This window comes from Schistocerca piceifrons, chromosome 3 (genome assembly GCF_021461385.2).
Source record: "Schistocerca piceifrons isolate TAMUIC-IGC-003096 chromosome 3, iqSchPice1.1, whole genome shotgun sequence".
Classification (NCBI taxonomy): domain Eukaryota; kingdom Metazoa; phylum Arthropoda; class Insecta; order Orthoptera; family Acrididae; genus Schistocerca; species Schistocerca piceifrons.
In genome coordinates, this window is record NC_060140.1 from 718,666,645 (window position 1) to 718,681,093 (window position 14,449).

Sequence of the window (14,449 nt, forward strand, 5' to 3'; positions counted from 1 at the left end):
TGAGGCTGCGCGGCTACACCGCGCGAACTCGGTAGCACACACGCACACGTACTGTAAACAGTAGCGCCACCACACATTCAAAGATGACTGACGTTATAAGTTACCCAAGTGAAAATTAATAGCCACTGGTGATGTCGCATTAACTCTGTCCCTGTATTTTTTGATAAGGGATAGAGGGGGATTACATGCAGAATCCAAGCAAAAACCTTCAGCTTTTTTAGAACACCTGAATTCAGTCCATCCGAATATTCGTTTCACAACAGAGACCTTCCTTGAGGTGTCGCTCAGGAGGAATTGTGATAGTATGCTGGGCATGTCGTTAATAGGAAGCCTAGTCACACTGACTTGTGTCTACAGGCTACTAGTTGCCACTATCCGGCTCAGCGTGAAGGGGTACACCGTACCTTGGTTCACAGGGTCCACGTCATCACTGAGAGTTTGTCAGCTGAATTTGCACATTTCGCGGTCACCTTGATAAACGTCAAAGCATTTCATGCTTATAATTAAAGGAGATAATTGCTTTTAAAATTAGTCGTTAGTTTATTGCAATATATGAAGTGTGATGGAGGTGAATTATTATGTCATTAACCATTGCTAAAGGGCTATGATTCTTCTCTTTGCAAACTTGGTACACTTTGTGGATGAAAGGAATTCTTCTGATGCGTTCCTAGCTGTGAAGCCGGGCGACCGGGTAGACACAGGTAGTGTGCCCTAGAGATGGGCAAAGTCGTTCATCCTTGGGAACTAGTTCACTAGTGATCGCTCTTTTCTGGAAACCGTTCATTGTTACTCGTTCACCGTTCATTGTGTTTGGTATATGGCTCTTATGAAAAATCGAAAATTAGTAGCATATGTGACTGAATATGGAAGGCGCCAAGAGGGGGCACTTGCCTGCGCCCTGGAGTACACAGTTTTTGTTCATAACAAAATTCTCACACACTTGTAATTTTCGTGATTCTGCAAAACATCTCGTTTAGCCAACTGTAGCGTTATGTGGCTGATCGCAGTGAAATAATATAAGGTAGCGCACGAAAAACCGGCCCCGAGTACAGACTGCTCGCCAATTACTATCGATTTGTTGACCGTTAGGAACAGAATAGATAAACATGTAATAATTAGACAGTGGAGAAATAACAAATGAGCTAATGCAAACAACTTCGAAACAATTGATGACGATTAGTAAGCGACAATGAGTAGTCTGGCACTTGGGGCCAGTTTTTCGTGCGCCACCCTGCACCACTGAAATAATATTGTAGGAGTTTTCATATTCACCATTACGAACCGCGGGCTTCATTCGATTATAAGTCGGTCTGTCTTCTACAGCAGTAAACACACTCTTTTACATAGGATCAAAAATAGACGGAAAGTGGCCACTCACGTGTGCCGTGCCGACGTCCTTTGTGTGTGTAACAACAAAAAAATCGTGCCTTTTTACAAGTATTTCTTCTGCTGTTAATCGAAATAGTGAAGTAAGCTGATACGCCGTTTTGTTACCTGAAAAGATGTATGTATTACATACCACGTAATTTTTATGTAATTTACGTAATTATAAAATACATTTTAATTACGGTCGTGGACGCTGAATAGAATACGAAAAGAACCAGAAGTTCAGAGTTCAAAAAAGGTTTGAAACAGATCTACAATGGGCGTGCGAAGCCAACGAAACGAACAACAACTCGATACTGAACTGTGAGCAGTCGGCAGTGGAACTGCGGCGAGTGACCTCGCGAAGGAGGAGGAGTCCGCCCGAGCGAGACCGAGAGCGAGACAGACGGGAACGGGACCGAAGCTGGAACGAGACCGGCGGACGTGCCGTTCGGGAACGAGACCGACCGTTTCCCGTTCGCGGGAACTATAAGTAGAAAGCCGCGAAGTGAACTATGAAAGACTGTTCCTTAGAATTCGTTCCTCTCTCATTCCGTTCATTTTGGTGAACCGTTCCTTTGGACCCGTTAGTTGGCGAACGACCCATCCCCAGTGTGCCCACGGGCGAGCGGCGGTCGCGCGCCCATGTCGGTATGCTTCACAGAGGGCACGCCCCCAGAGGATTAGCGACAGGCGAAGACGCTGCATACATCAACACGCTGCCAAGGGAAGCCGTGGACATTCGCACGTGTGCCCGAGGCAGCGGAAACTATAAACTTAGAGCGAAAAGCAGCTTTGCCTCGAATCTGGGTAACACGGATAGAACGGCGAGTTGAATAGCATGACTTGGGTGTCCAAGAATCTCAAGTGGGGCAGGAAATTTTGAAAGGGACTTCTTCATTGGTAAGAATCTAACGTTGGCTTTGAAAAATAGTACGAGCTACGTAATTTGGGGAAGGGTGGAGACAAGACGCTGGAGGGGAGCGGCTCTCTCTCTCCAGGTGCGAGGGGCGCACAAGTATTGGGCATTCCGAATATTGCATCTTAGGAGGCAGGAGTTCACTCTTGACTGCTTCCCGTAAGTTGCAAGGATTCTCTTATCGCTTGTCATGAGATGATGCACTTTGCATTCGTCACAAACAGCGTAGAGAGCAAAGTTTGTTAGATCCAAGTAGGCGAGCTTCACTCACTGTGCACGTTATCAAGAGCTTAACTCAGGATCACATTTTGATTTACTACATGTCCGATGACGGTAGTACTGTTAGAACAGTTTTGAGCTTTGTTTAATGCAGTTTCACGTAGGTTTGCACTTGCAGATGGACGCATACCGTCGTCCAGTAATGATAACTTCCAGTAACAGGTTTCGGTCACTATTTTCAGCGTAGGGCATGTTAGACGCTATCAACTACGTCGCCGGCAGAGTCTTGATGCAGCCGCACGCAACCAGCCGACTCCACCGCCACGCCGACCACGCTATGAACATGGTAACACAGAAAACGCCCGCTTTCCTAGCTGCGCATTATTTTTTCGCTTTCTTCAATTTCCTTGCAATGTGTTAGATGCTCATAAAGACGCAAGGCACAGTATTCACCGTTTGCCCGCTAAGAGAGCCATATGTTCGGCTGTTTTTTTTTTTAATTCCTTCCTCAATTATTATGCCAAGTCAACCCCTGTCATGTAATTTATCTGTATGTTAAATTAGAATGAAATCATGCAATGCTCATGTTAAAAGGCAAATATCAGAGCAGGCACCTTATATAATTAACTTGTTGTGAGCTCTTGGTGTCAATTCAATTCTATTTTTTTAATACTTTCTACAGTATCTGGCGACCCAAATTTTTTATTTTTGTTTCTCATTATTTGAATAATTTGTGAATGAATGTTTAATGAATTTGATAAAATTTCAATAATTATTGCGTATGAAGTTTAATGCAGTTTCACTGAATAAACCACTTATATGTTGAGCAGCACTCCTTGGATTTCATTTATAGAATCTAAATAAAATTTACACCTCTTTCTCCTTCCCACACATGGTATCTTGCAACCTTTCATCAGAAAAGCTGTAGTGAAAGATCGGGCGTGTGATGCGCTACCGACCAACCGATCACGGGGTGAATGATGGTAATAACCAGATGGCACCAAAGTCTACGGCAGTTTTGCCTATCGCAGGACCGAGTGAGGTGGCGCAGTGGCTAGCACACTGGACTCGCAATCGGTTCAATCCCGTGTCCGGCCTTCCTGATTTAGGTTTTCCGTGATTTCCCTAAATCGTTCCAGGCTAATTCCGGGATGGTTCCTTTGAAAGGGCACAGCCGCCTTCCTTCCCCGTCCTTCCCTAATCCTAAGATACCGATGACCTCGCCGTTTGGTCTCCTCCCACAACAACAACCCAACCCAACCCTAACGTAGGGAGCATATGCAACAGGGTTGGTTGTTTTCTGCGGAGATATGATATGAAATGTGTCTTCCGACATCCACCTAAGATTAGGATCCTTTTAGGTTCTGCAAAGGATGATCTTGGTTTGCTGAAGGCGGTTTTCTGTGGCATTCCTTACAGTTGTGGCTGACCACTGTAATGAGCATATGCGTCACACACGCTGACAACAGCGCAGCCAGTGTGCTAATTCAGAATATTATCGTAGCACCGGCAATCTTGTAGAATATACGAGGGTTGTTCAATATGTAATGCCCCGTATTTTTTTAAAAAAGGCCGTTAACATAAATAGACAAAAGACCTTGTTGGTTCCTCTTATTATGATGTTTGTTCTGTGAGCCGGTGAAGTTTCGAACCGTTCTGTCAGATAGCAGAGCCATAGTACAGCGTCAAAATGCCGTCTACATACGACTTACTCTATAAGCAGCGTGCTGTTATTGAATTCTTGTGTGCAGAGAAAGAAACCGTGGTGAACATCCATAAACGTTTGAGTGCAGTCTATAGCGGTGAACATCCACAAACGTTTGAGTGCAGTGTATAGCGATGCTGTAATTGATAGGAGTACAGTTGGGCGATGGGAAAAGAAAGTTACAGCCTCAGGAAATGCAGAAACAGAGCTTCATGATCAGCCACGTTCGGTACATCCTGTCACAGTCACTGCTTCAGACATGCTAATAGTGAGGCTGCCATTATTCGTGCAGGCCGGCGCATCAAAACTCGACAATTGGCTCTACCCTTGTTGGTCAGCATTGGAAGTGCGGCTGCTATGATCGAGACTCTCGGATATTGTGCTCACGATGGGTTCCACAAATGCTCACAGCGGACCACAAGATTCAAAGAAAGACCATTTCATCTGAATTGTTGGAACATTTGAGAACGACGGAGAGGCTTTTCCGTCACGGGTCGTTACGCGGGACGAAAGCTGGGTGCACCACTTTGCGCCGGAAACAAAACGGCAGTCCATGGAGTGCCATCATCCTCATTCACCACAAAATAAGAAATTCAAGACAACCCCCTCTGCCGAAAAAGTCATGGTGACAATCTTGTGGGATTGTGATGGCGTCATTCTCTTGGATGTGATGTCAAGAGGGCCAACTCTCAATTCAGAATAAATTCTGAATAAACTCAAGGACCGTTTCCGACGTCTACGATCGGACAAGAATCCTTCAGCAATCTTGCTCCAACGCGATAATGCACTCCCACACACAAGTCTGAACCCGTGAACACATCGCTAAATTGGTTTGGACATCACTGCCTCATCCACCTTACACTCTAGACCTGGCAACCTCGGAGTTCCATTTCTCTGGGCCGATTAAAGATTCTCTACGGGAGACACCCTTTGAAGATGACGAGAGCGGCAGTCATGCAGTGAAAACATGGCTAATGGCTATGCCTACAGGACAAGAGCTCTTACCAACAGGAAATACATGCTCTTCTGCAACGTTGGCGTACGTCCAAAGAAAGTGATGGAGACTACTTAGGGAAAAATACGACATGGACAAGACATGTTGATGTATATTGTCACCAAATTCAGACTCTTAACAATAAATATGTTCTGAGAAAAAAAAAGTGGGGCATTACTTACTGAACGACCCTCGTATATAACAACACGGTGATTCTGACATGCGCTTCCACCCAGTGTGATAGCGGAAGCAGTCGAAAGCTGAAATTAACTTAGCAAGTAAGTTTATGAAAAGAGGTGAAGGTTACTGCTTAAATTCTGCTAGAATCCTGCTTTATCCCTTAGAAAGGAAAAAATAGGCAAAGCTAATGCTACTTCACCCGTTGGTTATTAATTTTCATTTCGATAACTTTTGACGCAGGTCTTATTTGACTGTGTCTTGGGGATAGTGTTTACAGTCTGTGTTCGTGTGCGTGTGTTATCTTTGCGGAATTTCTGTCCAGATCGAGTTTTGAATTTCCTCGCACAGCGCTTACACCCTGCTGTTTTGCCTTGAAAATGACAGTGTGTGCACATGAAATATCGTAGGTTATCGACGTCGTTATCCTACTGCATTCCGGTAAGTTATCTGAAACAACTTAGACCTGGTGCAATATTTTACCGAACAGTAAACAACCAAATTTAACATGGGGACAATCAGACCTGTTAATCACGGATTTTGACGACTCTTCGGTGTGTTGTAGAGGGGATTGTCCTGAATACGTGGATAATGGCTTTTCAAGCGACGACTTCTACTTTCCGAGAAACTAGTTTTATGGTACCACCTATAAACGTAACGCTCGTCATGTTTCGACCAAGCGAGCGTAGCGCAGCGGCCAGAGTTCACGGCTACAGCGCTTGTGGTACGGGTTCGAATTCTGTCGGTATGTTTAATTATTAAAAAAAGTTGTCATTTTCGTCGTATCAATTTCATTAATAAATAGATCATTACAGTCAACTTTCTTCAGATGTATATTCCGTTTGTTACATAATGGATTACAGAATCGTCTTCCTTGCTATCACTTTCTGTGCTAGAACAGAATTCTGGATGGTACTTGTCGCAGAATCAACTGAAACGAAAATTTGTGCAGCAGCACGCCCATTTAACGAAAAGTACTGCCTTGCAGGCACACAGATTTTTCAACACCGATACCGAAATCAAAGTTCATTTATACTCAAAAGATTGTTCTTTCACTTCGATCGACTTTGATGCGAACCACGCGTATTTGATCAGTCCTGTGAAAGGATGTGCACTACAGTGATACAGAATTAAATTATGTATTTTTGTGAAATCAACTCCCGAAGCGATTTCTCTATTACCCTTTATCAAGTCGCGAACATTTTCAACTTTTGTTGTTAAAATTTTAACTTGCCGGTGAAAATAAGGTGAATTAGATTTGGACGAGATAATTTTTACGGTGTTGGTGCATGTTTTTCTTTCATCTACAAAGATGTGAACGTGAGGTCTCTAATTAGTCTGTCTTTCCCACGAATCAACACTGTACAGAGAAGTGCACGGGCAGGATTTGAACCCATACCGCCAGCACTGTAGCCGTGAACCTTAGTCGCTTCGCTACGCTCACTAGGTCGCAACAGGACTAAAGTTACGGATACAGGCACTACACATAAAATTTCAGCATCGACCTTCACGGAAAATAAGGGCCGTCGCATTCAGGAGGGGTCCCTCTACAACATACCTAGGACTCATCAAAATCCGTGTTTAACAGGTCTGACGTTCGCCCCCGGTAGCTGAGTGGTGCCGGCACGGTAGCTCAGCGTGTTCGCTCAGAGGTGCTGTAATAAAAAAAACTGAGTAAAAAGCTGTCAGCGTGATAGAATGCCAACCCTAAGGGCCCGGGTTCGATTCCCGGCTGGGTCGGAGATTTTCTCCGCTCAGGGACTGGGTGTTGTGGTGTCCTACTCATCATCATTTCATCCCCATCGACGCGCAAGTCGCCGAAGTGACGTCAAATCGAAAGACTTGCACCCGGCGAACGGCCTACCCGACGGGAGGCCCTAGTCACACGACTTTTTTTTTTATAGGTCTGACGGTCCCCTTCTAACCTTATTATTGTTTCTATTATGAGCCTAATATGCTACAAGTATTACCAGTAGACTTTGAGAACTAAAGCTGTTACATCCAGAACGAGGTACGTGTCAAAAACAGAAAACTTGGTACAGTTTTACTGATTCTCTGTAACGGAGGTTACGCTCACTAACAAATTGGACAATACTACTAATTTACTATAAATGCAGATAGTATACAGTCCTGTTAATAGAGAAAATTAATGCTCATACGGTATGTTATTTATTGGGAATTTTTCGGAGAAGTTTTCCAGTCTTGGCATTCACCTGCTAACCAAAGGAAATTTCCCGAAAATTTTAGTCGAAACCGGGGGATTGGACCAATTTTTAATTTATCTACACTCCTGGAAATTGAAATAAGAACACCGTGAATTCATTGTCCCAGGAAGGGGAAACTTTATTGACACATTCCTGGGGTCAGATATATCACATGATCACACTGACAAAACCACAGGCACATAGACACAGGCAACAGAGCATGCACAATGTCGGCACTAGTACAGTGTATATCCACCTTTCGCAGCAATGCAGGCTGCTATTCTCCCATGGAGACGATCGTAGAGATGCTGGATGTAGTCCTGTGGAACGGCTTGCCATGCCATTTCCACCTGGCGCCTCAGTTGGACCAGCGTTCGTGCTGGACGTGCAGACCGCGTGAGACAACGCTTCATCCAGTCCCAAACATGCTCAATGGGGCACAGATCCGGAGATCTTGCTGGCCAGGGTAGTTGACTTACACCTTCTAGAGCACGTTGGGTGGCACGGGATACATGCGGACGCGCATTGTCCTGTTGGAACAGCAAGTTCCCTTGCCGGTCTAGGAATGGTAGAACGATGGGTTCGATGACGGTTTGGATGTACCGTGCACTATTCAGTGTCCCCTCGACGATCACCAGTGGTGTACGGCCAGTGTAGGAGATCGCTCCCCACACCATGATGCCGGGTGTTGGCCCTGTGTGCCTCGGTCGTATGCAGTCCTGATTGTGGCGCTCACCTGCACGGCGCCAAACACGCATACGACCATCATTGGCACCAAGGCAGAAGCGACTCTCATCGCTGAAGACGACACGTCTCCATTCGTTCCTCCATTCACGCCTGTCGCGACACCACTGGAGGCGGGCTGCACGATGTTGGGGCGTGAGCGGAAGACGGCCTAACGGTGTGCGGGACTGTAGCCCAGCTTCATGGAGACGGTTGCGAATGGTCCTCGCCGATACCCCAGGAGCAACAGTGTCCCTAATTTGCTGGGAAGTGGCGGTGCGGTCCCCTACGGCACTGCGTAGGATCCTACGGTCTTGGCGTGCATCCGTGCGTCGCTGCGGTCCGGTCCCAGGTCGACGGGCACGTGCACCTTCCACCGACCACTGGCGACAACATCGATGTACTGTGGAGACCTTACGCCCCACGTGTTGAGCAATTCGGCGGTACGTCCACCCGGCCTCCCGCATGCCCACTATACGCCCTCGCTCAAAGTCCGTCAACTGCACATACGGTTCACGTCCACGCTGTCGCGGCATGCTACCAGTGTTAAAGACTGCGATGGAGCTCCGTATGCCACGGCAAACTGGCTGACACTGACGGCGGCGGTGCACAAATGCTGCGCAGCTAGCGCCATTCGACGGCCAACACCGCGGTTCCTGGTGTGTCCGCTGTGCCGTGCGTGTGATCATTGCTTGTACAGCCCTCTCGCGGTGTCCGGAGCAAGTATGGTGGGTCTGACACACCGGTGTCAATGTGTTCTTTTTTCCATTTCCAGGAGTGTATGTATCAGTTGTCCACTGTCCCAGACAAAAATAAAAACGTGTGTGTGTGTGTGTGTGTGTGTGTGTGTGTGTGTAGGTTAACGAGGAGGAGCTAGGAACGAAGCTGCCGTAACTATGGGTTGGCCGTTTTCTGTGGTTTATTGTGGAGTTCAAATGTTGACAGCTGTGCCTTCAAACTCTTTTTTCGTTGTTTTTTGGTTCTCTTGCGTATTGGTTGCCCCTCTTATAACGTTTGACTGTTTTCGTCTTGCTCGTTACTAGTGCTGTCAAAATCTTACATAAGGAGCAGATGATGCCATCTCGTGACGTTCAGGCGTTGGACACTGGTCACAGACGTGCGGATGTAGCGAATTGTTGGTTGCGCTGTATTCTGATTGAAGATCCGTACAGTCCAGTGGACTCTCTTATCGAGGGAGTCATCTCGCTGATTTGCTGTGTATCGGTGGATTGGTAGTCTCGACCCAGACGCAGGGCGAAACGGATCGTCCTGTTTTGAAGTCGTATATGCGTCTCCGCAGCTGGAGATGGACCGAGCACTCCGGATTCCAAGAATTTGTAGCATATTGCAGCCCCGTCAGCAACTGTGATAGACTAATATTTTGAAGAATTAGCGTCAGTTGCACAAATTCTCTGGTCTTTACCAGGTTTCGGTTAAATTAATCTAGCCTTCATCAGAAGCATAAAATTACTATATCATGCCAGAGTAAGGCACAGTCAACATTAAAATTAAAACCTGTAGTACCGTGGTACCATGTCGAATTAAAAACTACTTAACCTGGTAAAAACTACGAAACCTAGTAAAGACCAGAGAATTTGCGCAACTGAGGCTGATTCTTCAAAATATTAAAATATTATTCCGGATTCCGCTTTAAACAGCAGGTCACATGGAAGTGGCTAGGAGAACCAGTTACATATCGAAAAACGGTAAAGACATTTCATTGTTAGTATATCATGTGAAGGTTACATCAGTCTCTGGTCAATCAACTCTAACAAGGTACCGCAATGGTTACAACAGTCGTCCCGTATTCGAGAGGATCGTGGTTCAAAAACCCCGGCTGGATATGCAGATCTACGTTTTCTGCGGTTTTTCTGCAATCCAACCCTGTGCCACGTGTCTTAGGAGCTCATCGTCCACGGGACGTTCAGCCTAAGCTTTCTTCCTGTATTCCTGCTGTGGCCGAGCGGCTCTAGGCGCTTCAGTCCGGAACTGCGCTGCTGCTACGGTCGCAGGTTCGAATCCTACCTCGGGAATGGATGTGTGTGATGTTCTTAGGTTAGTTAGGTTTAAGTAGTTCTCAGTTCTAGGGGACTGATGACTTTAGCAGTTAAGTCCCATAGCGCTCAGAGGCATTTAAACCATTTGTATTCCTGTTATTATTTTTGTTTATCTTCATTCTAACTTCCTGGTTCTATTGTACGACTCTTTGATCTTTTACAAAGATAAATCTGTAATTGTACAGAGCCGTTTTAGTTTTTCTTTCATACATTATTACAGTCACAAGTTTAGAGGTGTATAATGCCTATCTTGTTACGTAAAGGGCAGTGAAATGAAAACGAGACAGATGGAAAAAATGTAAGTAAGCTGTTCGTTATTTCAATAGAAGTCGCCATGACGGTTGATGCATTTATTCCTGCGGAACCATGATTGTACCAGGCATACGCACCTCCTCGCTCGAAGCTGATCGTGGCAACCAATGTCTTTCTTCAGGGCTCCAGAAATATGGAAATCGCATGGGGAGAGATGGAGAGTGTGTGGTGCGCAGGTTCACGTGTTGCCAGGGTTGTTTTGGCAATACTGCAGAAGCTTCGCTAATAACCCAGTACACATCCTCCACACAGTCTCGATATCTCCCCACGCAATTTTCGTATTTTTGGAGCCCTAAAGAAAGACATTCATGGCCGTCGATTTGCTTTGGGTGAAGAGGTGCATGCCTAGGAGTAATCATGGTTCTGCAGACATAAATGTAATAACAGTTTTGATGATTCCTTTTCAAATAAAAAACAGTTCACTTTTTTTTCCCTATCTATGTCGTTTTCATTTGACTACCACTTATAGTTTCTCCATCAATTCTTTTGTGCCTCCATCAGCGGAGAAATCATGGTTCCTCAGCGGAAATCTAATGGTAAATCGCCCATTTCTTGTACTTTGCTAAGAAGGCAATCATCGTGTAGTTTCTCAATTAACCATCGATTTTAGCTCCATCGAAGTGGCCACATTGGTACATGCAGACTTGACTTGGAAGCCATTCACTATCGTACCTGAAGCAGCAGATTTTTGAGATGTAGTGAAGAAGCAGATGTAGGCGAAGGAATTGCGTTACATGGGAAGGGAAATAACACATGATGGACGAAGGAAGGAACAGGCTACTTAAGAAGCAAACTAGCACGGGCAAGTAGAGTACTGATCGTCAATGGATGTCCACTGACACTAAACTTAGTCTTTAATTTGAGAGCCGGCCGGTGTGGCCGTGCGGTTCTAGGCGCTTCAGTCTGGAACCGCGTGACCGCTACGGTCGCAGGTTCGAATCCTGCCTCGGGCATGGATGTGTGTGATGTCCTTAGGTTAGTTAGGTTTAAGTAGGTCTAAGTTCTAGGGGACTGATGACCTCAGAAGTTAAGTCCCATAGTGCTCAGAGCCATTTTTGATTTAATTTGAGAAAGAAATTCTCGAATACTTACGTCTGGAGTGTAGCATCGTGTGTAGCTAAATCATGGATGATAGGAAAACCAGAAAAGTAGGTAATCAAAGATATGTGGTGCTACAGAAAGATGCCGAAAATTAAGTGGACCGATAAACGACTGTTGAATATGTGGTTTCGATTTGAGCGTAGTATCCAGTTTAGCCCCATCGCAGAAATTTGACACATTCATCAATAATATCTTCGGGTTTTGCATTGCCAGAGTAGACTCAAAGACAGTGAGACATTCCATATGTGACATCAGGGACTGCAATGGTGGGAGTGAAGCAGGACCAGGAGGAGGGTGAAGTGGGGGTGGAGGGTGTGGGGGTGGGGGGGTGGGGGGGGATGGAGGAGAGGTAAGAGGCAGTTGTCTCCTGCTGTCGTGCTGCAGTCTGAGGGTCCAGACCTCATTCTTATTATGAAACTTTCACACAGATTTAGTATTTCCGAGTTCGACGGAGACGAATCTGATTTTTAAAGTTTAATTTTACTTGTATATTTTTGGCAAAGAGGACTGCTATCTTTATAGTTTAATTTGTAAGGTGGTGTGGTCTCCTGACCTTCATTTGTTACATATTCCGTTATCACAATCGTATTCTGCACATGAAGACGCTTAATTCGAACCCAAACTCGATACGGTAGAGTCAATTTTGTATGAATTCTTGTAAGCAATAAGCAAATCTAATAAGTAAATCGCAAGTGCACACTGAGGTTGAAAAAGTCGAGGCTGGTGTACACAACATGAGGGCCACAGGAATTTTCGTTTTAAAGAGGCAACCAACCTGTTGGGAGGCCCATCTCTTCAGAGGGGTGAGTCAACACACCTACTTCAGCCGAAGTGACCGCCCAGAGAGAGGACAGCTTTTACCAGAGCGAAGGGATAACGACCCCCGTGTTCGACTTAATACAAATTCCGCCACACTGTGTGGGAGCGCCCAGAATACGCATTTTTTGACTGACCGACTGTGTAGTTGCGGAGTTCTCACAGGAGATGCTACATATTTCTGCATTGGTCGACTTAAACGAAACGTCATTCTCCCGTTTAAAAGAGCAACGCTGATTGGTGGAATATTTCTGACGCAAAGAGCCAGAGGAGTGAGGGAAGACAGCGAATGATATACCCTTGCAATTTTTCCAGGAAAAGGAGCCGTTCCGTTGTCGCTCTCGGAGCGGGAACACGTAACGATAGTGAGTGCACTCATACGTGCACGCAAAGAGCGAGGAACAAAGTCTCTCCTCAGTACTTCACTGGGAGAGCTTCTCTGTCGTTAGCGAATCGCAATGATACTCTATATTGACTCTCTCACGATTAAGTGTTGTTCACTTTGTTAGCCGCCACACTTATTGTGTGGTGTGAACATCGAAAGAGTACTAGTTAAACGCCTGCGAGCGAGTATTGAGTGACATCGCGGTGGACTGGTTATCTGACCGGTGTACCATGCCAATAGTTAGACTAGGGGTGGATAGGAGTCCCTGACTTCATCAAGGTGTAGGGGGAGTTTGATTGGCGAAGGTCAGTCCAGACAGAAAGAGATAGTTGTGTTATTTGTCAGCAGCGAGCGACGCAGGCAGCAGTCGTCGCAGCTCACGGTATTGTGCGCTACAGCGTATGCGAGCCCCATCTGTCCTCCCTAAAAGTACACTCCACTACATTTCTCACATGACAGCCTTGACTGTACCTAGAAAAGTTATTCAAGTTGTGTAGGCGCGGCTCTTAGCCATTCTGCCGAGTAAATAACATCCTTAAACAAAGGGGAGAAAAGAACCTTTCAATATTTTGTAAAATAATAGCATTCCTATCCATAAGAGGCAATCTACTGTTCCAAAAAGAACCTGGAAATTTATTAATTTACAAGAAAAGTTTCACTTGATTTCTCAGAACTTTTTGCAATAAATAATATTTTTCGTTCATTTTATGTTTTTCTTACACTATCTAGCAATACTCCAGTACCCAAGTATTCCACTAGTTGCGTAAGAATATAGAATATTTTTGTGTCTTTTCCTTACAGCAGACGACTGCAGAAGATATTTATTGCTGAATGTTTTTCAAGCAGTTCTTGTTGCTTCATTTGGAGCGTCCGTCTGACTTCTGTAGTAGTGTGAGGTGGAAATTGTTTCTAGCAGGAGCCAAAGGGTACTTGTTGGCTCAATCCATTGCGCAACTTGAAAAAATAAAACCCACAAACTCACAAATTCTGTAATAATTTTGGGAAGTAATAATCTGAGGGGTAATAATTTGGCATTTTTTCTAATAATTTTTGTTGCCATAGAGCACGATTTTCTCAATTGTTATGACATCCTTTCCTGTTTGAAAACTTCGGTGAAAATCTTTAGATCGTTGAATCAAATCAGTAGCATTCGTATATATTAATAATACAGGAGATATATACTTACAGCTTATACTAATGCAATATTCGTTATCAGAGTAAAGTGCCTAAAAACACTTAGCCCGTAACTATCCCTTAAAAAAGTGTTAGATAAAGTTTCTGTCCGTCGATCATTTTCTTATAAAGTCAGGCACTAACTTTTATGTTATGTTTCATTTTATGGATTAATTGTAAATCTCAGACGGTGTTTTCACTTAGATGAAGCTCGTATCTTCTTTTCATTAAAAAAAAAAAAAAAGGAAAATCGTGTCCACCCGAGGTGGTTGTCATTCCGTCAACGTGGACAATTCGTT